Below are 7,790 nucleotides of genomic sequence, written 5' to 3'. Positions count from 1 at the left end.
TAGTTTTGCACCATTCTGACCATTGGAGGGGAGTGGGAAAGAAGAGGGTAAGTGGTGCATTTCATTCCTTTTCTTTATTATGTGGTGTAGACTTCTGTCTAATGTGGAATTGGACAGGTTCCAGAGCAATGAAGCACAATGTCGCAGAGATGCGGTCTTGATCCATCTCTGCTAATATTCTTGATGGGCATCGGACTGCAGACTCATCTGATGGAAATCAAGACAATTAACAGAATATCAGCTCCAGAGACAGGCAGTCGATGAGAAGAATGCTACCATCTGGGAACGTGTCATTCTCATTAATATCTGGATGCCAGTCTTTCTCTTGCAGAAATAAGAAAATACTTTCTTTAGACTGTGGGAGCCTCTGTTAACATCCACGATCTATGAGGATATTAGTGGTATAAAAGCTTGATGGATTTAACTGTCTGAAAATTTGGCATAATTTATTAGGAGCTATTTGGGAGTTCTAATAGGCTTAACAATTCTATTTGTTTCTCAGTAATATGTTTATGATTGTATCATTTGTGTAGCCTCTTTAGTTCTGGTCTAATTTATTTTCTATTTTAGCCACATAATTATGTACTGCACAGGGAAATAAGCCCTCAAAAATGTATAACAGATTTGTTTAATATTAACATATTTGTTTTTCTTTAACTCGGCAGTTTCCTGAGGCTCTTTACTATTTCTAGCTCAGTTGGAATCAGAGCTGGGATTTGGTACCATTAGCCTTCATAGACAAAGACCCAGCGAGAGTCCGCAGCTGGGGTCATGCTCTAAGGTTCTTTCTGGAATTCTCCAATCATAGGTCCTGAATCTAACCATTAGGTGTCACTCTTAAGCAATGACATGATGCCCTCTGCTCCAGAGGCTGAAAATGCTGTCTCTGTAGCAGTGGCGTAGCCAGTATGGGGCCACGGGGGCCTGTGCCCCTGTAGATTTGCCCCTGGACCCCCCTGACGATGACCCAGGACTTCAGACTAGAACGAAGCCTTGCGTGGGATTGGGAAGAAGAGGATCTCGGCTGGTGGGGGTTGGGGTTCCCCCCCAGCAAAGGTAGGCGACGGCAAGTTGGCATCGTGAGGGGAGGTCGAGAGGGTCGGCGGTGGGGGGGGTTTGGCAATGGCGGGGGGGCAAAGTTGGTGGTGGGGGGGGGGGTTCAGGAATGGTGGGGGGCGGCTAAAATGTGTCCCCTAACCTCGGGCTCTGGACCCCCTTCCCGCCAAAGTCTGGCTATGCCCCTGCTCTGTAGATCCCAGCCCCAGGAAACTAATGAAGGGATTAAGCCGGGGTGGGGGATGACCTTCTCTATGGAAGGCACTGGCCACCTGAGCTACCAGGCTAGCCCATTATTAACCTACAAGCAAAAAAGCCTGTTTCTCCAAAAATGAAACGGGCCCTAGGAAGACTATCGTCTAAGCGATTTCTCCTCTCTCCCCTGCCCTCCTCTCCATGTCCAGCGACTTTCCCCAGCCCTCACCTGCCCCCCTTTTAAGTATCCAAGTTCCACTTCAATCCCAGCTCTCACCTGCTTGCCCTCTTCTTTCACAACAGCCCTCCATTCCTTCCTGCCGCCCTTCCTTTAAAACTTTTATTTTACCCGAAGTCGCAGCGGCGTCAGTGAAAGCGGCAGGCTTGGCTCGGCTCGCCTTCAGCCTTGACTTTCTTTCCCTCTCAGTGTCCCGCCCTCGCGGAAAGAGGAGATTATATCACTGGAGGGCAGGACACTGAGGGCAGTAAAGGCTGGAGGTGAGCTGATTATGTAATAGCTCATTTGCATATGGTTACGAACCCAGCCGGCCGGCCAGCCAGCCATCCAGGGACGTAGAGTGACAAATTATTATATAGGAGATTTTTAGTTCAACTACTAAGCCCACACAAGGCAGAGAAGTAGCCTAATGGTTAGAATAGCAGGCTGGAAATCAGAAGGCTGGGATTCAAATCCCACAGCAGCTCTCTGTGCTCGTAGGAGAGGGCAAAATTGCAATAGTTGCCATTGGAAATGTGTTGGAACTAGCCAAGGATTAAACATAATGTTGCTTTTTCTACCTCTTACATTATAAACTCTTTCTAGATATGTGATGTCACTCAAGTGTATGTCTCAGAAACCAATATTTACATTTACATGTTGAAACATTTCAAGAAAAATCCTTCATCTGTAGTGGAGAAATGTCAAATTAATTGACATGACGGACAGCAACAGATATTAACAGCTGTTCTCAGTCTTGCCATAGAGATCTTCATGGTGATGGCAACCAAAAGGTGTTTTTGCAAAATAATCTAAGAAACTCGCAACATTTTTCAGGGAACAAGCTACTTCTTCTAGGCAGGGAACCATGATGAAAGCCTTAACTCTGCTGGTTGAAGTTCATCCACTGAAGAGGATCCCTTGTTTTTTGTTTTGTTTTTTCATAGCATTATTTTGTCTCTTTGTATCTCATAATTCCCAAGTGGCTGAAGGTAACATGGAATTGTACATTGACCTTTTGTCAGGCAATTACAAATGAGGCAATGTGAGTTATCAAATTAAATAGCAAACAGGTATTGCATATAATCTTCTAAGTGTGGGGCTTTAGGTTATTTTTTCTGGTTAATGCAGCGACAATCTAAACTGTAATTATGCAAATAAGCTGATACAATTGGATTGCGTTTTGCAACACAAATCAATCCACACATCTGTTAATAATGAAGTAATGGGGAATTAGCTGGAACATATTTATGCAGAATAAAGGATGTGACAAAATGTGGGTCGCTTCTGGTGAGGACAAAGGGGCTGGTAGGAAATCTAAAGGTGTATAATTTAATGTAAATGTGAATTCCACAGTAAAGCAAAACCGAAAGACTCCATCATCAGCAACTTATGAAATGTCTGACAGACTGAAGCGGTAGATTGCTAATACATTTTTTTTTCTTGTTAGCTAAAGATATTTAGGGGGTCTTTTACTAAAGATTAGCTCGAGTTATCTGCAGCAGGATAGAAAATGGGACCTGCTGCAGATAACTCGAGCTAACCTTTAGTAAAAAAAACCCTCAGTGAGGGTGAACAGCCGTCTTCAAATCCAGGCTAAAAGCCCACCTCTTTAACGCTGCTTTTGACTCCTAACCGCTACTCACTTGCCCTGTACCCTTTTATCCCCACCTCTTTAATTCCCTTACCTCTTAGTTGTTCTATCTGTTTGTCTGTCCTATTTAGATTGTGAGCTCTTTGAGCAGGGACTGTCTTTTCATGTATGGTGTACAGCACTGCGTATGCCTTGTAGCGCTATAGAAGTGATAAGTAGTAGTAGTAATGTAGAAGCCTGCCCTTGCAGATCAGCAACGCGGCCGCGCAGGCTTCTGTTTCTGTGAGTCTGATGTCCTGCACGTACGTGCAGGACGTCAGACCCACAGAAACAGAAGCCTGCGCGGCCGCGTTGCTGATCTGCAAGGGCAGGCTTCTAGATAGAATGTTGCTAGTGGAAGAGTAGCCTAGTGGTTAGTGCAGTGGAACATGGGATGTTGTTACTATTTGAGATTCTGGAATGTTGCTATTACTGGAGATTCTACATGGAACGTTGCTACTATTTGAGATTCTACATGGAATGTTGCTACTATTGGAGATTCTGTTGCTACTATTTGAGATTCTACACGGAATGTTGCTATTCCACTAGCAACATTCCATATTTAGATTGTGAGCTCTTTGAGCAGGAACTGTCTTTTCATGTATGGTGTACAGCGGTGCGTATGCCTTGTAGCGCTATAGAAGTAATAAGTAGTAGTAGTAAGTAGTAGAATATCACGCAAGGTTCAGGGCAGCCATAAACTGACTACTACAAAATAGAGGATGGCCAATGCAACACCTGCTATTTTTCTTATGAATTTCCTCTAAACACTCACTGCTGGCCTAAACTTGAACATGTCTCTATATCAGTTCCCAGTTGTCTGAGTTCATGTCGGGCGTTGAATGGGGTGGGGGGGGGGGGGTTGTTCTCTCCTGTGTTTTCCCTTGCTGACCTCACTGATGGTGATTATAGTTTAATCAACCATCTTTAACTCTATCTCCCTCCCATCTCCACTTCTCTACAGCAATACATTTCACACGGGCATCCCCGAGGTTACTCCATCAATCAGCAGAAGATGCTTCCAGCCAACAAAAGGGCTTTGATTAAATGACACCAGACTTGAAACCGTGTTTGTGTTTTATTTCATAGCTTAGTACAAAAGTGACCTCGATCCCAAAACAAAACAAAAAAATGGAAAACAAAGAAATAAAAAGTGTTGGGTCATTATTTCTGCAGTTCAGAAAAGCCCAAGGGCAATGCAGTGAGCAAGTCTGTGATTCAGAGTTCTGTGTTCACTCAGTTAAAGTGCTCAATACAAAACCAAATAAAGAAACGTTTCATTGAAGTTTTTCACTGGTGGTGTTTTCATTATTTAGGGGTCCTTTTACTAAGCTGCCTTAAAAGGGGGCCTGCGCTAGCGTCAGTGTGTGTTTTTAATGTGCGCTGAGGCCCCTGGAAAAAAGGCTGTCTTTTTTTTTTTTTTTAAGAAATGGCCATGCGGTAAGTGAACCACTTACTGCAAGGCCATTTTTTTTGGGGGGGGGGAGGGGGGCACTTACCGTCACCCATTGAGGTGTAACAGTTCCTGTGCTAAAGGGCAGCGTGTGGCACTGGCCGATTGCCACTGGATAAGCACTTCAAAAAATCATCTAATATAATAATTTGTACCTCAACGTTCTATGGCTGGCTGGGTTCGTAACATCCTGACGTCAGCAAGCCTCCAGCGTTCCCTTTCCTCTTACTGTCCCGCCCTCACATAAAGACGAAATGACGTCAGAGGAGGGTGGAACAGTGAAAGGGAAGGAAATGCTGGAGGCGAGCTGACGTCAGGTTGTTACGAACGCAAGCAAGTGAAGGCAATGGAACGCTGGAGGAGACGCGAGACAATGGAGTGGAGGCCAGGGCGGAGGACAATCGCTGGACATGGAGGGGAGACCAGAATCCTGGGATATGGAGGTGAGGGCAGAGAAGAATCGCTGGACATGGAGGGGATGGGAGGCGAGGGGAGAATCGCGGCACACGGAGGGGACGACAGGGCAGAGGAGAATCGCTGCACGTGGAGGGGAGGTCAGAATCGCGGGACATGGAGGGGGGAGGGGAGGGAAGAATTGCGGGACACGGAGGGGAAGGCAGGGGAGAGAGGAGAAATCGCTTAGATGAGAGCCTTCCTAGGGCCCGTTTCTGTTTGACGAAACGGGCTTGATTGCACTAGTAGAAAATATTTTGGTAGCACTGGACATGGCGCGTGTTGGGGATGGGAACTACCACTGGGTTGCTGTGGTAGCTTGGCAGTAGTTCCGGATTGGCGTGTGGCATGCTAATTGCCACGCACCAACCCTTTAGTAAAAGGACCCCTTAGTCTGGCATCTTCAACCTGCTCCTTGAGCTTCCAGCTGCCTTGGAATCTGCCTTACCTGGGCTATCAGTTTTCATGTGCAAATACCCAGGATATTTTCCAGCTTTTATTAACCTCCCCCCCCCCCCCGCCTTTCTATGTGAACCAGGTAATGTAGTGACAGTACTGTGGCTGACAGCAGGGACCACGATTTCCTCTGGAATCCAGTATGCCTGCACTCTTGAACCAACCAGTAGATATCACTGTTGTGTGAGTGATGGGACTCCCCTACTGCCCCCTCCCCCTCATCTCCCTGGAGATGTGAATGGTGTTATCTCACATCCACAGCCTCAGCTGACTCAGACAGCAGGAGTCAGTTTACAGAATCTGACTTGGATTATTGTTGTGCTTCAAGAATGAAGGTAGACTGAGGTGGCCTCGTTGTTAATGTAGACATAACATCTGCCTCTGCTCTGTGAAAACATAAGAAGAGTAGCCATACTGGGCCAGACCAATGGTCCATCTAGCCCAGTATCCTGTTTTCCAAACAGTGGCCAAACCAGGTCACAAGTACCTGGCAGAAACCCAAATCGTGGCAACATTCAGGGCTGCCGAGAGACTGGGCCGGGCCCGGGACAAGGCCGCCCCTGGGCCCCCCCCCCCCCCCCCGAGGTCACGGCTGCTCCACCCGCCACCGGGCCGGGCCCCTGCACTATATGTATATCCTTCAAGAGGTAGTGTGTCATGATTTAGGCTCTACACTTTTTCTGATGTTTTGGTGCTACCTCAGTAAGGTCAAAACACAATCTCTCCACTGCAAAACACTATACACAAACTTGTGCAAAAACCCACTCATAACCTTACCAAACCATAACAGCACTAATTCCAAGGACAGGACGAGCTACAACCTTATGCATGGAAAGGCAGCACTATAATTATACCGGGCTCTAAAACACCAGTACACAACCTAATGAAAAACAAAACAAAAAGGGCTGCAAATACTACACACTAGCAGAATACTGTACCTTATCACACATGAAAAACACATGGCAACAGATATGACACAAGAACTAGAAATAAAAAAAAATATGAAGGCAAAATACTGAACTAGAAAGTTACCTGAAGAAGTCAGACTCAGCATGCAGCAATACTAGAAAAATTGAAACTTACATGAAAAACATCACAGATACACATTTCCAAAAGCTGACATAAAAAATTCTGAATAAAATACTTTTTTCTACCTTTGTTGTCTGATCATAGTTTTTCTATTCGCTTTGGTCCCAGTGTCTTCTGTTTTATGCAGTGTCTTCTTTCCATTTGATATTTTTTTCTCTCACCATGTCCACCATCCTCCTGTGTCCTTATGCGTCCTGTCTACCATCTGTAGCCCTGTCCCTATCATTCCTCCAGTTTCAGCATCTGCCCTGAAAGTGTTCCGATCCAGCCCTTAAATTCAGCAATTTCCCCTACATCCATGAGCATTTCTCCTCACTCCCCTCCATCCATGTGCATGTACTTCCTGTCTTCCCTCCCCTCCATCTATGTCCATCATTTCTCCTCTCTCCTTTTCCCTCCATCTGTGTGCATCTCCTTCCTTTGTCTTTCCTTCCCTGCCCTCCACTCCATCCATGTCCAGCATTTCTCATCTCTTCCCTCACCTCCATCCATGTGCATCTCCCTCCTGACTTCCCTCTCCTCCATCCACCCATATCCAGTACATTTCCTCTCTCCCCTGCCCCTCCAATCATCCATCCATGTTCAGCAATTCTTCTCTCTCCCCTGCCAGGCATCCCCTCCTGTCCAGCAATTCTCCTCTCCCCCTGCCCTCCTATTCAGCAATCTCTTCTCTCTCCCCCATGCCTCTACCCTCTTATCCAGCGATCTCTTCTCTCCCCCCTGCCCTCCCCTCTTGTCCAGCAATCTCTTCTCTCTCCCCCTGCCCTGCCTTCCCCTCTTGTCCAGCAATCTCTTCTCTCCCCTCCTGTCCAGTGATATGTTCTTTCTCCCCCCTGCCCTCCCCTCCCTCCGAGATCCAAGGCCCCCCTCCCTCTCTCTGAGATCCAAGCCCTCCCTCCCTCCAAGATCCAAGGCCCCCTCCCTCCCTCTGAGATCCAAGCCCTCCCTCCCTCAGAGATCCAAGACCCCCCTCCCTCCCTCTGAGATCCAAGCCCTCCCTCCCTCAGAGATCCAAGGCCCCCCCTCCCTCCCTCTGAGATCCAAGCCCTCCCTTAGAGATCCAAGGCCCCCCTCCCTCCCTCAGAGATCCAAGCCCTCCCTCCCTCCCTCGGAGATCCAAGACCCCTCCCTCCCTCCCTCCCTCTGAGATCCAAGCCCTCCCTCCCTCAGAGATCCAAGGCCCCCCTCCCTCCCTCCCTCTGAGATCCAAGCCCTCCCTCCCTCCGAGATCCAAGGCC

This window comes from Microcaecilia unicolor, chromosome 8 (assembly GCF_901765095.1).
Source record: "Microcaecilia unicolor chromosome 8, aMicUni1.1, whole genome shotgun sequence".
Classification (NCBI taxonomy): Eukaryota; Metazoa; Chordata; class Amphibia; order Gymnophiona; family Siphonopidae; genus Microcaecilia; species Microcaecilia unicolor.
The sequence above is the reverse complement of the archived record's forward strand: the minus strand, read 5'-3'. Positions refer to the sequence as shown.